Below are 17,451 nucleotides of genomic sequence, written 5' to 3' on the forward strand. Positions count from 1 at the left end.
CATACAAAGAATAACAATTAGACTTGCATATTTTTCATCAATATCACTTGGTTCAAGGTACTTCAAGGTAAACTATTATATCATCAGGAAAGAATGATAAATTTGTATTTTTTAATTGTTGTATTTTTCTGTCTCATCTAATAATAGTAAAAAATACAACTTTAAATGTTAAACATAACAATAATGATGGAAATTAGAAAAAAAATGCATATAATGCCATAAAGATATTGGAAAAGGTTTGACTAGAATCAAATTCTCCAGAATCTCAGGCTACTTTAGGTTAGTTTAGTTTTGTTTCATTTATTTGTTTTTGTATCCCATTATATTACTTCACATTGTCTTTACTCATCTAACTATTCATACTCTTATGATTGTAATATTCTATACTTTGAGCAGAGTTAGGCTTGGAAGAGGAGAGAAGGCAAGGAAAGAGCACAAGAAAGAACTTCCATTATTCATTCATCACAGTCAATGATGGGTTATCCAACAGACACAAAGCAAAGTGACCAAAACGCACTTGTTTGAAAAGAATAACTTTTCACTACCTAGGGTCTTTATCCAGGTCTGCCCGTTAATAACTATCACCACACATTGTCTATTGCTTGCCAGGTTAGAGTTTTACTTGCATTAGTTTATTCAATCCTCACAACACATTTCATGAATAAGTTAACTGAAGTAAGAGAAGTTACAAAACTTGCCCAAAGTCACACAACTAGTAAGGACTCCTAGGCAGTTTGACTACAAAGAAACTTCTCATTCTTAAGCCCTGCACTGTTGCCTTCTACTTTGCTAGAATGTGGAGCTAAAGCCTGCCCAGCTTCAAAAAGGAATTTATGTAGTCATAATGAAGTTTTATAAAATGTTAAAATATTAGACAATCCAAGAATTTCATGACACTATAGAAAATGAATATACATATTTTTAATCAAAATTTTATTACAAATTACATGTATTATATCTAAAATTTAAGCATAATTGCTAAGTTGTATTTCACTCACTTGATAAATACATTTATGGCATATGATTTTAGAAGGACACTGTTAGAATAATTGATGTTTACTTATATTGTTATTATTACAATAAAAAATATTAATCACATAGTTCTTAGATTATTTATAATAAAATAGAAATGCAATGTCATGTTTTAGGTGTCTGACCAAAGAGAAAGACAAACCTAGTACTTAATTGTTACTCCTAGCAACTCAGTAAATAATAAATTAAGCTGAAATCTTTATTTGAGATACAGATAAAAAATTTGAATTAGAAGGATTTGCAATTACTGTAAAGTCACTCAGGAAATTAGTGGTACAGCTGAAATTCAAACCAGGCTTTAATTGAATTCCTTAATAAGCTAAGATTTTTATACATAAGCAACACAGGTAACAGATATAAAGCTTTAAATAGATAGATGATAATGATAGATGATAGATAGATATAGATAGATAGATAGATAGATAGATAGATAGATAGATAGATAGATAGATAGATAGATAATAGATAGATGACACTATATTTAGCTCTGGTAGCTCTCATTAGTAATCAGCATTTTAAAAGTCAATTTCAGGTAAAATGTTTGCCCATGGTTTAATTGTAAAGAGAATTAATTCTCTACTAAACAGTGATGTACATGAATTCCTCAACCCCAGCAACTGCAATTCTTTTTCTCTTTTTTATTTTAACTACATAATCTTCAAATATTCCATCAAAACTAAAAAAAAAAAAATCAACTATAAGTAATTCAGGATTATTTTTGTGGCAAATTAAACTCACAAAGACAGTGTTTCATAGATTGTCACTGTTGTATAACAGCTCTTCCTTCTAATTCCCATGATTTTTTTTTTTTTTTGTAGGTTTTTTTATAGCATTGGCAAAGACCAGTCATCTTGACAATGGGCATATTTTTCATATAGCTGATCTTAGAGGGTACTGCTAAAGTTTCTTCCTCAGCTGTAGTTCTTAAGGTATGATTTTGGTATACAACCATTGCAATATTAGACTATTTCCTTCTCTGGATTTTCTCAAAAGTTTTATTTTAAGTGTTTATTGAACTTTATCAAACACTTTCTCAGCATCTATTTGACATATTTTTTCCTTTAATATATTAGTGTGGTGAATATAGTAATTAATTTTTTCTGTGTTTGAATGTTTTTATTGAAATCAAGCCTATTTGATTATAATACATTACTTTTTAAAATATACATCTGGACTTGCTTAGCTAATATTTGGATACTTTGCATCTATAAATTGGTGTATATTTTATTTTCTTGTATATATTTACATCATTATTTGGATTTGGAATCAAGAATATAGTAACCTTTTAAAATAATCTGAGTAATTTCTCTTATTTTTGTTTCTATTATCAAGAACAAACCTCACAAAGGATAGAAAAATAATTATTTCTTAAAAATTTAATGAAACTCATTTACCTGAGTTTTTTGGAAGGGGACAAAAATAGCTTAGTTATCACTATACCGACATTTTCTTCCTGCACCGATTCAATGTTTTATAATTTTACTTTATAATTTGATGTTTTATAATTTTCCAACTTATCTAATTTTAAACTTTTATATAATTATATTTTTAACAATTTTAAATTTCTCTATTGATTTATTTCCATATTTTATTATATTTACTGAAACTTGTCAGATAATATCTATTTATTAGACTTTTCAGATCATTTGTCTTTTATTCTTCTTATCTATGTTTTTCTTGTTTTTCAGTTCATTGATTTTGGTCATCGTCACTTTTCCTCATTCCTTGATTCTTAAGTGTTCTTTATTTTTTTGTTCCTTTGTTTTCTTTTTAGTCCCTACAGTTTTAGGTTCAGTTCAATCATTTTTAAGTTTCTTAATAATTTTATTTGGTGCTATTAATTTTCTTCTAAGTTAAAGTTTAACTTGTAGCTTTTTAAATTATTATTCCCTGATTATATTTCAAATTTTCTTCCTGATCCTATTAACTCAAAGGTAGCTTAATAAAATGCTATTTAGTTTCAAACCTTATGAATTTGTTCAGCTATACTTTATTAATTTTTAATTTTGTTGTTTTTTATTGTTACATTTTAAACATCTTTATTCATTTCTCCCACTTCTCACCTCTTGCCTCTGACCACCAAATTTGTTTTCTACTTCTGTAACTTCAGTTTTTTCAGGTTCTGTATATAAGTGAGATCATACAGTATCTGTCTCTGAGTTATTTCACTGAGTAAGGTGACATAAAGGTCCATCTATGTCACAAATGTCAGGATTTCCTTCTTTTTTTATGTCTGAATAATATTCCATTAATATTCCATTGTGTCTGTATGTGTACGTCTGTATGTGGGTGTATATCTATCACATTTTCTTTATTCATATGTCAATGAACACCACTTAGGTCATTTCGATGTCTTTATTATCGTTAAGAATGTTGCAGTAAACAAAGAGATGCAGATATCTCTCTGAGATAGTGATTTTATTTCATTCAAATATATTCCTAGAAGCTGAATTGCTGGATTATATGGTAATTTAATTTTTTCGAAGAAACTTTATCCTGTTTTTCATAGTGACTGTACCAATTTACATTCCCCTCAACAGTGTACAAGGGTTCTTTCTGATGACCGATACTCTAACAGATGTGAGGTGATGTCTCATTGTGGTTTCTATTTGCATTTAACTGATAATTAGTAATGTTGAGCAGCCTTTCATTACCTGTTGGTCCTTTCTATGTCTTCTTTGGAAAATGTTTATTCAGTTGCTCCGCCCATTTTTTAAAATCAGAGTTGTTTTTATTTTTTTTGCTATTTTTCTATTTTTACTATTTGTAATTTATTTTTGCTATATAAATTCTTCATATATATTAGATATTAATCCCTTATCAGATACACGGTTTGCAAATGTTTTCTCTCATTTAATAGTTTACCTTTTCTTTTTGTTGATGGTTTCTTTTGCTAGGCAGAGACTTTTTATTTGATGTATTACCATTTGTTTATTTATGCTTTTGTTGTTTTTCCTTTTATTATCAAATCCAGAAAATTATTGCCAAGACTAATGTGAAGAATCTTACTCCCTATGTCTTCTAGGTGTTTTATGGTTTTAGGTCTTATGTTCAAATCTTTAATCCATTTTAAGTTAGTTTTTGTGTACACTATAAGATAGTGGTCTAGTTTCATTCTTTAGCATTTGACTCTCTAGTACTCCCAATACCATTTATTGAAGAGACAATCCTTTCTCCATTGTATATTTTAGGCTCCTTGCAGTAAATTACTTGATCACATGTGTATGTGTTTATTTCTAGGCTATCAATGTGTCTTTTTTTATGCCAATACTGTACTGTTTTGATTACTATAGCTTTGTAATATAGTTTAAAATTAGGAAATATGATGACTTCAGCTTTGTTCTTCTTTCTCAAGATTTCTTTGGCTATTTGAAGCCTTTTGTGATTCTATATATATTTTAAGATTATTCTATTTTTATGACAAATGTCATTAGAATTTTGATAGAGACTGCATTGAATCTGTAGATTATGTTGGGTAGTATGGATATTAGTATTAATTCTTTTAATCCATGTGCACAGTATATCCTTGCATTTATTTGTGTCTCACTGCAGTTTGGTCAGAAAATATGTATTATGTGACACTGAGAATCACAACTCTTTTCAACTCTGGGAAAACTCAACCGTATTCTATATAAATTACACCCACTTAAGTGTGTGCAACATTATGGCCCTGAACATTATTTTTTTAAAGTATTTGTTAAGAGTATATGTGGTCTGTGACAGACATGGTCAGATTTTTGTAAGTTTTCTATTTCCACTCAAAAAGAATGTGTTCTCCAAAATCAAATGGCTAATATTTTTATTATGTATATCTCTGGTTGTTGATTGTCCATCTCTTGTAGGGATATGTTAATGTCACAATGAATTTTTTATTTGTTCAGTTCTTTTTATATATATATTTTTAGTTAGAGCTTCATTTTTTTGAAGATTTTTTTTTTTTCCCTTAGGCAAGGCAACCCTTGGTTGACCTCATAGATTGCAAGGACCTTGTCAGTTTACAATTCCTTATTTTTTTTATTTTTTATGCCTACAGCATCTGGTCTTCCTAGGTGATCTCCCATTCAAGTACTAACCAGGCCAGACCCTGCTTAGCTTCTGAAATCAGACAAGATCGAGCTTGTTCAGGGTTGCATGGCCACAGACACTTTTTCTTTTTGCATAGATGTATGTTTAAGATAGGCCACCTATGATTTAATACACACAGAAATCCCTATATTATTCTTAACAGAAAGAAATATTGTAAAAATGATCTCATTTAAAAAGAAAGATTTAGATTGTATAGGGAACAAGGAAGAATGTAGTACCATATATGCAATAACTGATTTTTTTATTTTTATTTACTGTTTTACTTTTCAATTACAGTTGACATTCAATATTATTTTACATTAGTTTCAGATGTAAAGCATAGTGGTTAAACATTTATAATTTACAAAGTGATCCTCTCTATTAATCTAGAACTCACCTGATACTATAAACAATTATAATATTATCGATATATTTTCTATGCTGTACTTTATATCCCTGTGACTATTTTGTAACTACCAATATGTACTTAATCTTTTCACCTTTTTCACCTAGCCCCCAAATGCCTCTTTTATCTGGCAACCATCATTTTAATTTTCTGCATCTATGAGTTTGTTTCCATTTTGTTTATTTTGTTCTTTAGACTCCAGATGTAAGTAAAATCATATGGTATTTGTCATTCTCTCTCTAACTTATTTCACTTAGCATAATATCATCTAAGTTCATCCATGTTGTTATAAATGCAAGATTTTATATTTTATGACAAGTATTATTCCATTGTATATATGTACCATTTCTTTATTCATTTGTCTATTGATAGACTTTTAGGTTGCTTCCATATCTTCACTATTGTAAATAATGCTGCAATGAACATGAGGAGGAATATATCTGTTCAAATTGATGTTTTGGTTATATTCAGATAAACACTCAGAAATGTAGTTGCTGAGTCATATGGTAGTACTATTTTTAATTTTTTAAGGAGCTTCCATAATGTTTACCATAGTGACTGCAACAATTTGCAATCCTATCAACAGTGCAAAGGGTTCTCTTTTCTCCACATCCTCACCAACATTTATTTGTTGATTTATTGATGGTAGCTATTCTGACAGGTGTGAGGTAATATCTCATTGTGGTTTTACTTTGCAGTTTTCTGATGATTAGAGATAGTGAGCATCTTTTCATATTGCTATTGGTCATCTGCATGTCCTCTTTGGAGAAATGTTTATTCAGGTCCTCTGCCCATTTTTTAATTGAATAGTTTGTTTTCTTGGTGTCGAGTTGTATAAGTTCTTAATAAATTTTGGATATTAACCCACTTTAGATGTATCATTACTGAATATCTTCTCCCATTTAGTAGGTCATCTCTTTATTTTGTTGATGATTTCTTTTGCAGTGCAAAAAATATTTTAGTTTGATGTAGTCCCATTAGTTTATTTTTGTTTGTTTCCCTTGCCCAAGGAGACACATCTAAAGAAATATTATTAAAGGCAATGTCAGAGTTTACTGCCAATGTTTGCTTCTAGGAGTTTTGTGGTTTCAGGTCTTACATTTAACTCTTTAATGATTTTATTCTTGTATATGGTGTAAGAAGATAGTCCAGTACCATTTTTTTTTGCATGTATCTGTCCTGTTCTCCCAACATCTGTCTTTAATTCATCATATTTTCTTGCCTCCTTTGTCATAGATTAATTGATCATATAGGTGTGGATTTATTTCTGGTATTTCTATAATGTTCCATTGATCTATATCTCTGGTTTTAAACCCATGCCATGCTGATTTGGTTACTATATCTTTGGAGTGTAGTTTAATATTAGTTTTCAGGATACCTCCAACTTTGTTCTTTTTTCTCAAAATTGTCATGACTATTCAGAATCTTTTGTGGTTCTATATAAATTTTTAGAATATTTTCTTTAGTTCTGTGAAAAATGCCATTAGTATTTTGATAAGGATTCCATTGAACTTACACTTTTCTTCAGGTAGTATGGGCATTTTAACTATGTTAATTTTATCCTTGAGCACAGCAATACTTCCATTTATTTGTATTTTTTAAATTTATTTCTTCAATGTCATAATTTTTCTAATACAGTTTTTTTATCTCAATTAAATTAATTTCTTGATACTTTATTTCTTGATGCGATTATAAATGGGATTGTTTTCTTAATTTCTCTTTCTAATAGTTTGTTATTGGTGTATAAAAATACTATCAACTTCTGAATATTAATTTTGTACCTTGCCACTTTATTGAATTCATTTAGCAGGCATAATAGTTTTTTGGTATAATTTTTAGAGTTTTCTCTATATACTATTCTGACATCAGCAAATAATGACAGTTTTACTTTTTCCTTTCTAATTTGGTTGTCTTTTATTTCTCTTTCATGTCTAATCTTGTAGCTAGGACTTCCAATCCCATGTTGAATAAAAGTGGTATAAGTGGACATCCTTGTCTTGTTCCTTACCTTAAGAAAAATGCTTTTAGTTTTTCCCCATTAAATATGAATATAAATATGATGCATTTATCATATATGGCCTTTATTATGTTGAGGTATGTTCCCTCTATTTCCACTTTGCTGAGAGTTTTTATCTAAATGCATGCTGGATTTTGTCAAGTGCTTTTTCTATATCTATTGATATGATCATATGATTTTTATTTTTCAGTTTGTTAATGTGGTATATCACATTAATTGACTTGCAAATATTAAACCAACATTGTATCTCAGGAATAAATTCCACTTGATCACGGTATATAATTTTTTAATGTCTTGCTAAATTTGGTTCGCTAATATTTTGTTGCAAATTTTCACATGTATGTTCATCAGGGATTTGGGTCTATAAGATTCTTTTTTTTTTTTTTGTAATGTCTGTCAGATTTGGAGATCATGGCGATGATGTAAAATGAGATTGGAAGCCTTTCCTCCTCTAGAATTTTTTAGAATAATTTGAGAAAAATAGGAGCTAATTCTTCTTTGAATGCTTGGCAGAATTTACCTGTGAAGCCATCCAGTCCGAGGCTTTTATTTGTTGAGAATTTTTTGTTTACTAATTTGATTTCATTAGTAGTAATCGGTTGGTTCAGATTTTGTTTTGAAAGACTATGTTTCTAGAAATTTATCCATTTCTTCCAGATTGTCCAATTTGTTGGCATATAATTGCTCATAGTATTTTCTTATAATTCTTTGTATTTCTGTAGAGTCTATTGTCACTTCTCCCCATTTTGTTTCTGATTTTATTTACTTGAGTCATCTCACTTTTTTTCTTGATGAATCTGATTAAAAGTTTGTCAATTTTGTTTACCTTTCAAAAACCAGCTCTTAGTTTCATTTATTTTTGTATCACTTTTTAGATTCTATTTTATTTAATTCAATTCTTATCTTTATTATTTCCTTCCTTTTACTTACTTTAGGCTTTGTTTGTTATTTTTATTTTAGATTCTTTAGGTGTGAGTTTAGATTGTTTATTTGAGATTTTCCTTATTTCTTCAAGTAGAGCTTTATTGCTATGAATATCCCTTTTAGGACCGATTACACAGTGTCATATAAATTTTTGGTTTCTATATTTTTGTTTCCATTTGTCTCAAGGTATGTTTTGATTTCTTCCTTGATCTCGTTAAGCCATTCATTCTTTAGTAGCATGTTATTTGTCCTCCATGTACTTATGTGTCTTTCAGAGTTTTTTTTGTAATTGATTTCTAGTTTCGTAACATTGTGGTCAGTGAAGAAAATATGATTTCAGTTTTCTTAAATGTATTGAGACTTGTTTTTGTTGTTGTTGTTGTTGTTTTAACCTAACATATGGTCTATTTTAGAAAAAAAATGCGCATTTGAAAAGAATATATATTCTGCTGTTTTGGGGGAAATGTTCTAAAAATATTGATTTAATTCTTCTGATCTAATATGTTATTTAAGGCTACCATTCCTTTTTTGACTCTGTCTGTAAGGTACGTCCATTGATATCAGTGAGGTGTCCCCTACTATGACTGTATTACTGTTGCTCTCCTCTTTATCATCTGTCAATATTTACTTTATATATTTATATGCTCTTATATTGGATACATAAATATTTACAAGAGTTATAGTCTCTCATTGAATTGATCTCTTTATTATTATGTAATGTCCCTCTTTGTCTTTTATTATATACTTGTTTTAAAGTCTATTTTTATAAGTATTGTTACTCTAGTTTTTTTTAATTTCCATTTTCATAAAATATCATTTTGCATCCCTTTACTTTCAATCTCTGTGTGTCTTGTTTTCTTATCCATTCAGCTAACCCTATGCCTTTCAATTAGAGTATTTAATCCACTTACATTTAAAGTAATTGTTTATAGGTATGCAGTTATTGCCATTTTATTATTCATATTTATATTTCCACCTCCCCTTCTTTAAAAAAAAAAAAAGTCATGTTAACATTTCTTATGATACTTGTTTGGTGGTGATAAACTCCTTTAGCTTTTTTTGTCTGTGAAACTTACTATCTCCCCTTTAGTTTTAAACGATAGCTATACTAGGTAGAGTAGTCTTGGTTGTTGGTCTTTTCTTTTCATCACTTTGACTATTCTTGCCAATCGCTTTTGGCCTTCAAAATTTCTGTTGAGAAATCAGTGAACAGTTTTATAGAAGCTCCCTTGTAGGTAACTAATTGTTGTTGTTGTTTTTCCTGTTACTTTTAAGATTCTCTTTGTCTTTAACATTTGACATTTTAATTACAATGTGTCTTGGAGTAGGCCTCTTTGGGTTCATCTTATTTGGGACTCTATGTGCTTCCTAGACTTGTATGTCTATTTTCTTCGCCAGGTTGGGGAAGTTTTCAATCATTATTTCTTCAAATATGTTTTCAATTCCTTGCTCTTTCTCTTCTTTTTTCTGGTACCTCTATAAGGCAAAAGTTGATATGCTTGATGTTGTCTTAGAGGCCTCTTAAACTGTCATTATTTTGTATATTTGTTTCTTTGTTTGTTTTTGCTGTTTCGTGTTGGTGTTTTCATCTACTTTTGTCTTCCAAATTGCTGTTTAAATCTTCTGTTTTATCTAAACTGCTGTTGATTTCTTCTAATGTAGTCTTAATTTCAGTTATTGGAGCTTTTATTTCTGACTAGTTTTTTCTTCTTTAGTCCTTTGTTATATTTATTATCTCTGCTGAAGTTCTCAATCATTTCCTTGAGCATCCTTATAGACAGTGTTTTGAACTCTCAGCTGTTAGATGGCTTGCCTCCATTTCACTTTTTTTTTTCTGAAGTTTTGTCCTGTTCTTTCATTTGGGACATGTTTCTTTGTTTCCTCATGTTGACTGCCTCCCTGTGTTTAACGCATTAGATAGATTTGCTATGTCTCCCAGTGTTTGCACAGTGACCTTATGTGATATATATCCTTGGGGCCCTGTGATGTAGTCTCCTTGATCACGTGAGTCAGGGTGCTCTAGAAATGTTCTTTGTGTGTGTTGTGTGTGCCTTCTAGTCAAGTATTGATTGTGGTTGGCATGGCAGTGGGTTGAATTTGTCCTCCCTCTGAATGGCCATGACCACGGCATATAATCTGCTGTGCAGTGGCTGACCTCATGGAGTGGGATTCTCCCTACTGAGTTCTTATGCCTGCTGAAACCAACCTTTGGGTGTGTTGCTTATGAGGCTGATTGGGTGTTGCTCTCTTGTAGTCTAAAGCTGGCCACCAGGTGTCTTGTTTCTGGAGCCCCTTGGGAGGGGCTCCCATGCAAGCCAAGGTCAACTGCTACCTGTGACTAGCTTGGGGCTACCTGATAGAAACTGGACAGTGATCCATGGTTGACTGCTGCCTGGGCTGGACCTAGAGGCACATGAGAGAGACCTCACAGAGAACTGAGGCCAGCATCCATAAGTACCAGGCCTGGGGCAGCTCAGCCAAAGTTCTAGGGCACTCCAAGAGCTTCTGTCACCTAATGACTGCTTGTAAGGCTCAGCCACTGAAAGAACATGAGGCAGTATGCAAGTTGTGCAAGGCAGGTTCTCAAAGAGTCATCTGGTTGGGGGAAATGGTGGTCACCAGGTTAGGACATAGATTTGGCACCAGTACTGAGCCTAGGAGCAAAAGCTACATAACACACAGAAACCAGATGCTACCTGCCTGGAGCCTGTGAATACCTAAGATTTCTCCAAGAAAGCCTGCAGCACAGGCAAACATCTGTTGCCCTCCACCAAAAGAACCTCTAGCTATACATAGTTTGGGTGGTGCAGAGTCCCAAGAAATCTCCATGGTGGAGCTAGTGGAGTTCACTCGGCCAATGCAGGTTTAGATTTAGCCATGTAAGGAAGGGCTCAACACAGGAAAGATGATGTTCACTCGCTGCTACATGAGAGGAGGGCTCCATGTAGGGACAATGATGGCTGTCCTTCTAGCCCTCACCCCAAAGCCATACAACCCAGACTCCTCCTGTATGTCTTTGGCACCCTTGAGCTGCTGTTTCACCACATTGCCTAGGGCAAGTGTCCAGGAGTAAGAAAGTCTGAGCATGGGCCCTCCAAGAGGAAGCGTGGGTTTTCAGCAGCACTTTGCCACCCCCCCCCGCCCAGATGTATGAAAACCTGATTTTCACATCCAGATATTGAGGGGTCAGGGAGCTTCTCTTCTCAGCACCAGTGCTCCAGACTATAAAGCCCAGGTTACAGCTAGGACCTATTGCTCTTGGATCTCTACAGCTAAGACATCCCTTCCGACTATCATTTGCCACACATGAGTGGTAGGCCAGTCCAGTTGGCATCTCTAAACCTCCTGCCAGTCTCCACATGGCTTCTTTTTTATATCCTTAGTCATAGGATTTCTGTTGAACTAGTCTTCAAATGGTTCACCAAGTTGATTGTTCTATAATTTAGTTTTAATTTTAATGTGGTCATGGGAGGAGACAAGCACAACATTTTTCTACTCCACCATCTTGACTGGAACTTCCTCAAAACTGTTTTCTTATATGTGCCATGTAGAAGAACTCAGACTCTCTTAATGACAAATATTTAAAACCAAGACTCCATTTGTGAAACTATAACCATAAGTAGAGATTTATATTTTCTGTAGTTCTTGAATACTAAAATTTCACTTTCAGATTAAAAATGCAAGGTGGCTATTGTTTTGTTATAATAAGTTTTGATTTAATAAAAGATTTACCCAATTTTTCTTACCAACATAAATAAATAAAACAATAAAACATCTATGTTTTCACAAATGTCTTAGTTCTAAAAAGAGGAAATAAAATGAATATTGTGAAATTAGATTTAAAAACTTTGTTCTATGATAAAGCATTATTATTGAGGCTTTTGTGATACTTCCAGGCATTTGTCATACCTGGATCTCTAAATAGTAACAGCACAACCTGTTGATAAGCAAAGCTGAGTTTATTTTTTACTGTAGTGAGGGAGAACGCCACCCTGAAGAGTGTGGTCAGAAAGTAGAGGGCAAAGGTAAGGACAGAATTTGTTGAAAATTGAAAGTTTGATTTAAAGCATGTCTTTCAATGTGGCGTCTTGATCAGGATTGGGTAAGGATTATGATATAACAGTCCAAGATTGGTAGAAACAACCAAGCAAAGACTGAAATGAGAGATTCAAAAAGTGTCTTAAACAAATTATCTATTGATGTTTCCCATTAAAGATTTTATGAGTCTTTCCTGAAGTTCTTGGAATAAACAGTTAAACCATTTGTTTGAACTACACAATGTCTGAAAATAAGTGCTATTGAACACGGTCTAACACCAGTCATGTTAATGTAGATGGTAAGATGTGGTTTTGATACTCAATGTCCAAACTTAATGATTTAGGTCCCAAAATTTCTATGTTAATATCTTCTTATATTAATATACCTTTAATTTACTTCAGAGTATATTAAACCCACTAATTCTAAAACTTTTTTTTATTATTATTATACAGAAGGTCTTAACTTACTCAGTAACTTTCCCTTTTAACTCATATCTACAGACCTTGACTTTTATGTACCATGTCATCAGTGCCACAGCAGGCAGAAACCCCTAGAGCAAGACACAGATCATCTAGTACACAAGTAGAAGCACTTCATACTCTTGATCCTTTACTTGTTCCTGATCACACTGATCATATACAAAGTTTTCTGTGGTGACATTCTTTGAACTTCTAGTCAATGTCATAAGAATCTCCAGGTGACTCATTCCTCACTTGAATTTCCCACATTTAGTCCTTGATCTGTTCAGCTGGTCTGTAATATTTTCTTCACCACTTATTTGCTCTCTTTTCATTGTAATTCATATATATCTACTATATCCATATAAAATCCATTATAATAATAAATATTTTATTTTTTGCCCTAATTTTCTTGATCTTGAAGCGTATCCTACACTTTGAGAAACACTCAAGCACTTATTCAGAAAGGAAATTATCACCATCTGATATTTTGGCAGGGTTCTTAAAGTTTTTATATTTTTGTTGTTGTTGTTGTTGTTTTTAAAGAGCTGTTTAAATAAAATATTTGGTTCAATACATTTTTAATTTTTCAACTAGTCGCACTCTTTTGTCAATTAATATCAGATATAAGTATGACTGTATACTTGTTCAGTCTTCTTTGAGTTCATGGTTTTTACCTAACAATAATCCAAAAACATATTGTTAAGTTTTCTTTTTTAATTCATCATTCTGAATTGCTCATAAATTTATTTAAATGTCTTATTTTTATACGCAGTCAGAAAAAATGATCCTTGCACTTCGCATGAAGGAAGTATTTATTTATAAAAATGCTCAGAGTTTCTAGGAGCTTTGCACAGCTTAGCTCATTTGTTCTCCATGGAAACCCCATGGAGAAAGACAAAAGGGTGTGATGACTTCCTTCATATGACAATTCTACATACAAGTAAACCTCTAAACCCGAGAAATTAAGTGATTTGTCCGAATTCCCACAACAGATATTTCCTAATATACTCAGGACTGTATATTAAGTACTTGTTTTAAAATATTAAACACTGTATGGAATTGGAATCATATAATGTTCTTGCTGGAAAACTTTTGCAAATTGTAAGAATTTACAGATAAAAAATAAAAATGAACAAGATAGTCTATTTTTCAGAATTTAGGTTATTCTAATTTGAGAGATTTATATAACATTTAGAGAAAAATCTTTTCCCCTCAATTTTATATGATTTGATTTCTCCAAATATATTCAAAGTCTACAGATAATTTCTCTTTGTTAGATTATCGGTTCCATTAAAATCCTAAATTTTAAGCTAATGCCTTAAATTTTGAAAAATTGTAACAAAACAATTAAACTCTTTAATCCACTGACAAGCCAGAAAGTAATATATTTTTATTCTATAATTATTTATTGTTGTTCATATATTTTAGCATCTTCATTTCTACTTGCTATTGCTTTATTTACAACACACCAATCACTTTATGTCCTAACATAATCAGCATGTCATTTTTCCTGGAACATACTTGGTTATATTAAAAAAAAAAATGATAACAACTATATGGTAAATGTTTGTTATTCCAGCATCATGTACTCATAATATTTATTTAAAAAGCTGTTATAAAATAAATGTATGCTCCAAAAGTATACCACTTACAGTCCACTTATTATTCATAATAGTTGCCTGCATACCGCTATGATAATTATGACTAAAAGGTAAGTATAACCATAAATGACACTAGATGTTTAAAAATATTTCTGTACAAGTTAAACCAGTTAAGTATTTTTTTTCTTGTAAGTTTGTAAATGTATCTTTATACTAGGTTTTATTACCTGTAGTTAAAAAAAAATGTGGGTTATTATAGAGAAATGGCATCTACTATCAACATTAAAATTTGTAGATGGCATTAAGACTGCTAGCTGTGAAAGTGAAAAATTCATGTGTCTTCAAAGGCTTATCACTGATATCACTTAGGATTTCCAAAAAGGAAAGTTCTGATGGTACTTTCAAGTAAGGAAGTAATCACCATGCAGTAAACTAACCTCATTCTTACTGTGCTATCCTCCTTCAGGTTAACTCTACTAGTCCTCCAACACAGAAATCCATTTGAGCAAAAAATAAAGAAGGTACCCAGGAATATACCTAGCATAATTTTGACACTTTAGGGCTTGATGGAAAGTAAAAACTGTGGTTCAAAGGGGAAAAAAATTGTTTTCAGTTCACCAAATATAATCCTGCCTTTCTTCCCACTGATCTTTCCACTTAGTTGATCTGGGGTGCTTCAGGAGAGTTTGCATCTTTTTGAAAGTAAAGAATGGAATTAAAACATCATTTCTTCTTGTTCTTCTTCTTAATTGAACTAATATACTTCTCTAAGCATCTACTAAATTTCAAAGTTGTGATTCAGCCATCAAAGAAAATGAACTCAAAGAGGCTTTGAATCAAGTTTATGGACTTATTCCTTAATTTTACACTATAATCGCATTAGCTTTTACTAGCAGAGGTAAATATTGCATTGATTCTCTTTACATCTATGGTTTACTTCACCTATATTTGCAGAAGAGCTCTGAACATAAAGTGATTGTAAATTAGGGACATGTGACTGAATGAAATAATTTGATGTTTAATTGTGTTCCACATGAAATCAATTAAAGTGATCTATTCTTCATGAATTTCTGTAAAAATGTTTATTAACAAAGTTTTAAAGATGAGGTATGTAATTTTCAATAAAAACATAACTTTAGATAGTGCAAATTCTGTTCTAACTGGTTACAGAGAATATTGTGTAAGCTAAAAAGTAATTTTTCCTACCTTTTATTATCTTTCAGCTGGGATAATAACCAAATTAACAGAGACAGTTTAAAAGGAAAAAGAAATGTCTAAAGTTTATTAGTTGAATGCACATTCAGGGATGCCATGGGCAGTTGAAGCTTATATGCCATTATGGACAAATGAGAAAAGAGGGCATGAGTGTGGGGTCTTGAAAGGCAAAAGTAAAAAGCAATTCATGGGTAACTAAAAAGAGGGTAGCATTCATGGCAGCAACCTGAAACAACAGGACACAAAGGATGTGGTGGTGGTAGTGGTGGTGATGGTGGTGGGTTATATAAGTAAATTTCTGCTTAAATCCTTCCTAATGCTGAAATGAGGAAAGTATAAGGAGAGAACATGTGTCAACTTTATTTGAAGCCCTGAGAGTGTGACTGTCTCACTCAATCCCATAGCCAGTGCTGAGTGCTGGGGAAGGAAGGGTCTAGAGTCTTTCTGCATCTCTGTTGACTTTTTTTTTTGGTAGAAAATATAATGTGCATTGTGAATTTATTTCTGTTGGACTTACTTATTAAATGTTACATAATGTTTTAGTTCTTAAGCAATCTAAATTATGCAAATTATCTATTGTACTTTGGGGTAACTACTAAAATATAAAAGACCAAATATGCTGTTTTTATAAATAAAAGGCTGTAATATTTATGTAATTACTATATTAATATATCACAAGTTATTGGATTACAAACATGAATATTACCCTTTTTATCAATAACTGCACCTCTAAAATGTTTTCTTTTGTTGAGTAGTGGTTCATTTAAAAGTGAATTGATAGAATCCATCAATTTTTAATAAATTTTGATAATTAGAAATTACCATTTTGTTATTTAATATCCTTCATAATTTCTAAATTATTGACTTCAAACTTACTTCAAATCTTGGCTCTTTCTCTTCACTTTCTCTTTGTAAAACAATCTTCTAGGCATTAAACATAGGAGGAACAACCTGAATTTATATAAGAATGTATCTGTTATCTTTACATGTGATATAGTCTCATCATTGAAAGTGGATGAATTTAAAGAGACATCTAAAGAAGAATTTTTTATTTCTTAGTGTATTATCAGTACCTTATATAAAAATACCTTTATTTTAAACACAAATGACTTTGTAAGCTACTAAATGTAATCAAGAGGGAAGATGAGACTGGGAAGGCAAAATAAAGTGGAAATAAAACTGTCTCTTTATAACATTTGCCTGCGTTTCAATTTATTTTTATTTGACAGTTTTTAACTAACTTGAAATACTATAAAATCAATGCATAATTGTTTTAAAGTGTTTATAATATTATATTTTATTTATCTTTAATGCATGTTGATATATGTGTTCATAGAGTGTATTTAGTGTGTATATATACTATATTTAATCCTTTTCAGCAAAGCTTGTAAATAGAGAATTCAGTTGTTCCCGAATGATTTATTGGAGAACCTAATTCTATTTCTTTCAAATACATTCTAATTCCTGTTGCAGTAGATAGAGTTGTTAAGTCACTGACTCTAACTAATTTTATTTAATTTTGAATTTAGCTTATCCAGAACAGAATGGAGTATTTGGCTACAATATCTTTGTAAAATATTTAGTATAGTTTATTCTGGCGTAGGTTCATTACAATACAGTAAATACTACTGAGACTATATACTTATCACTGCTAGTTATTCTCTAATAAAATCATCACCTTTGCTCAGAATT

The 17,451-nt window shown here is 31.3% G+C and overlaps 1 pseudogene; it reads right to left on the reverse strand.

Moving 5' to 3' along the window:
- Positions 1 to 5,056: 5,056 nt before the first annotated feature.
- LOC112476199 lies at positions 5,057 to 5,175 on the reverse strand (annotated as a pseudogene).
- Between the last annotated feature and the right edge of the window lie 12,276 nt (positions 5,176 to 17,451).

This window comes from Pteropus alecto, unplaced genomic scaffold (genome assembly GCF_000325575.1).
Source record: "Pteropus alecto unplaced genomic scaffold, ASM32557v1 scaffold62, whole genome shotgun sequence".
NCBI lineage: Eukaryota > Metazoa > Chordata > Mammalia > Chiroptera > Pteropodidae > Pteropus > Pteropus alecto.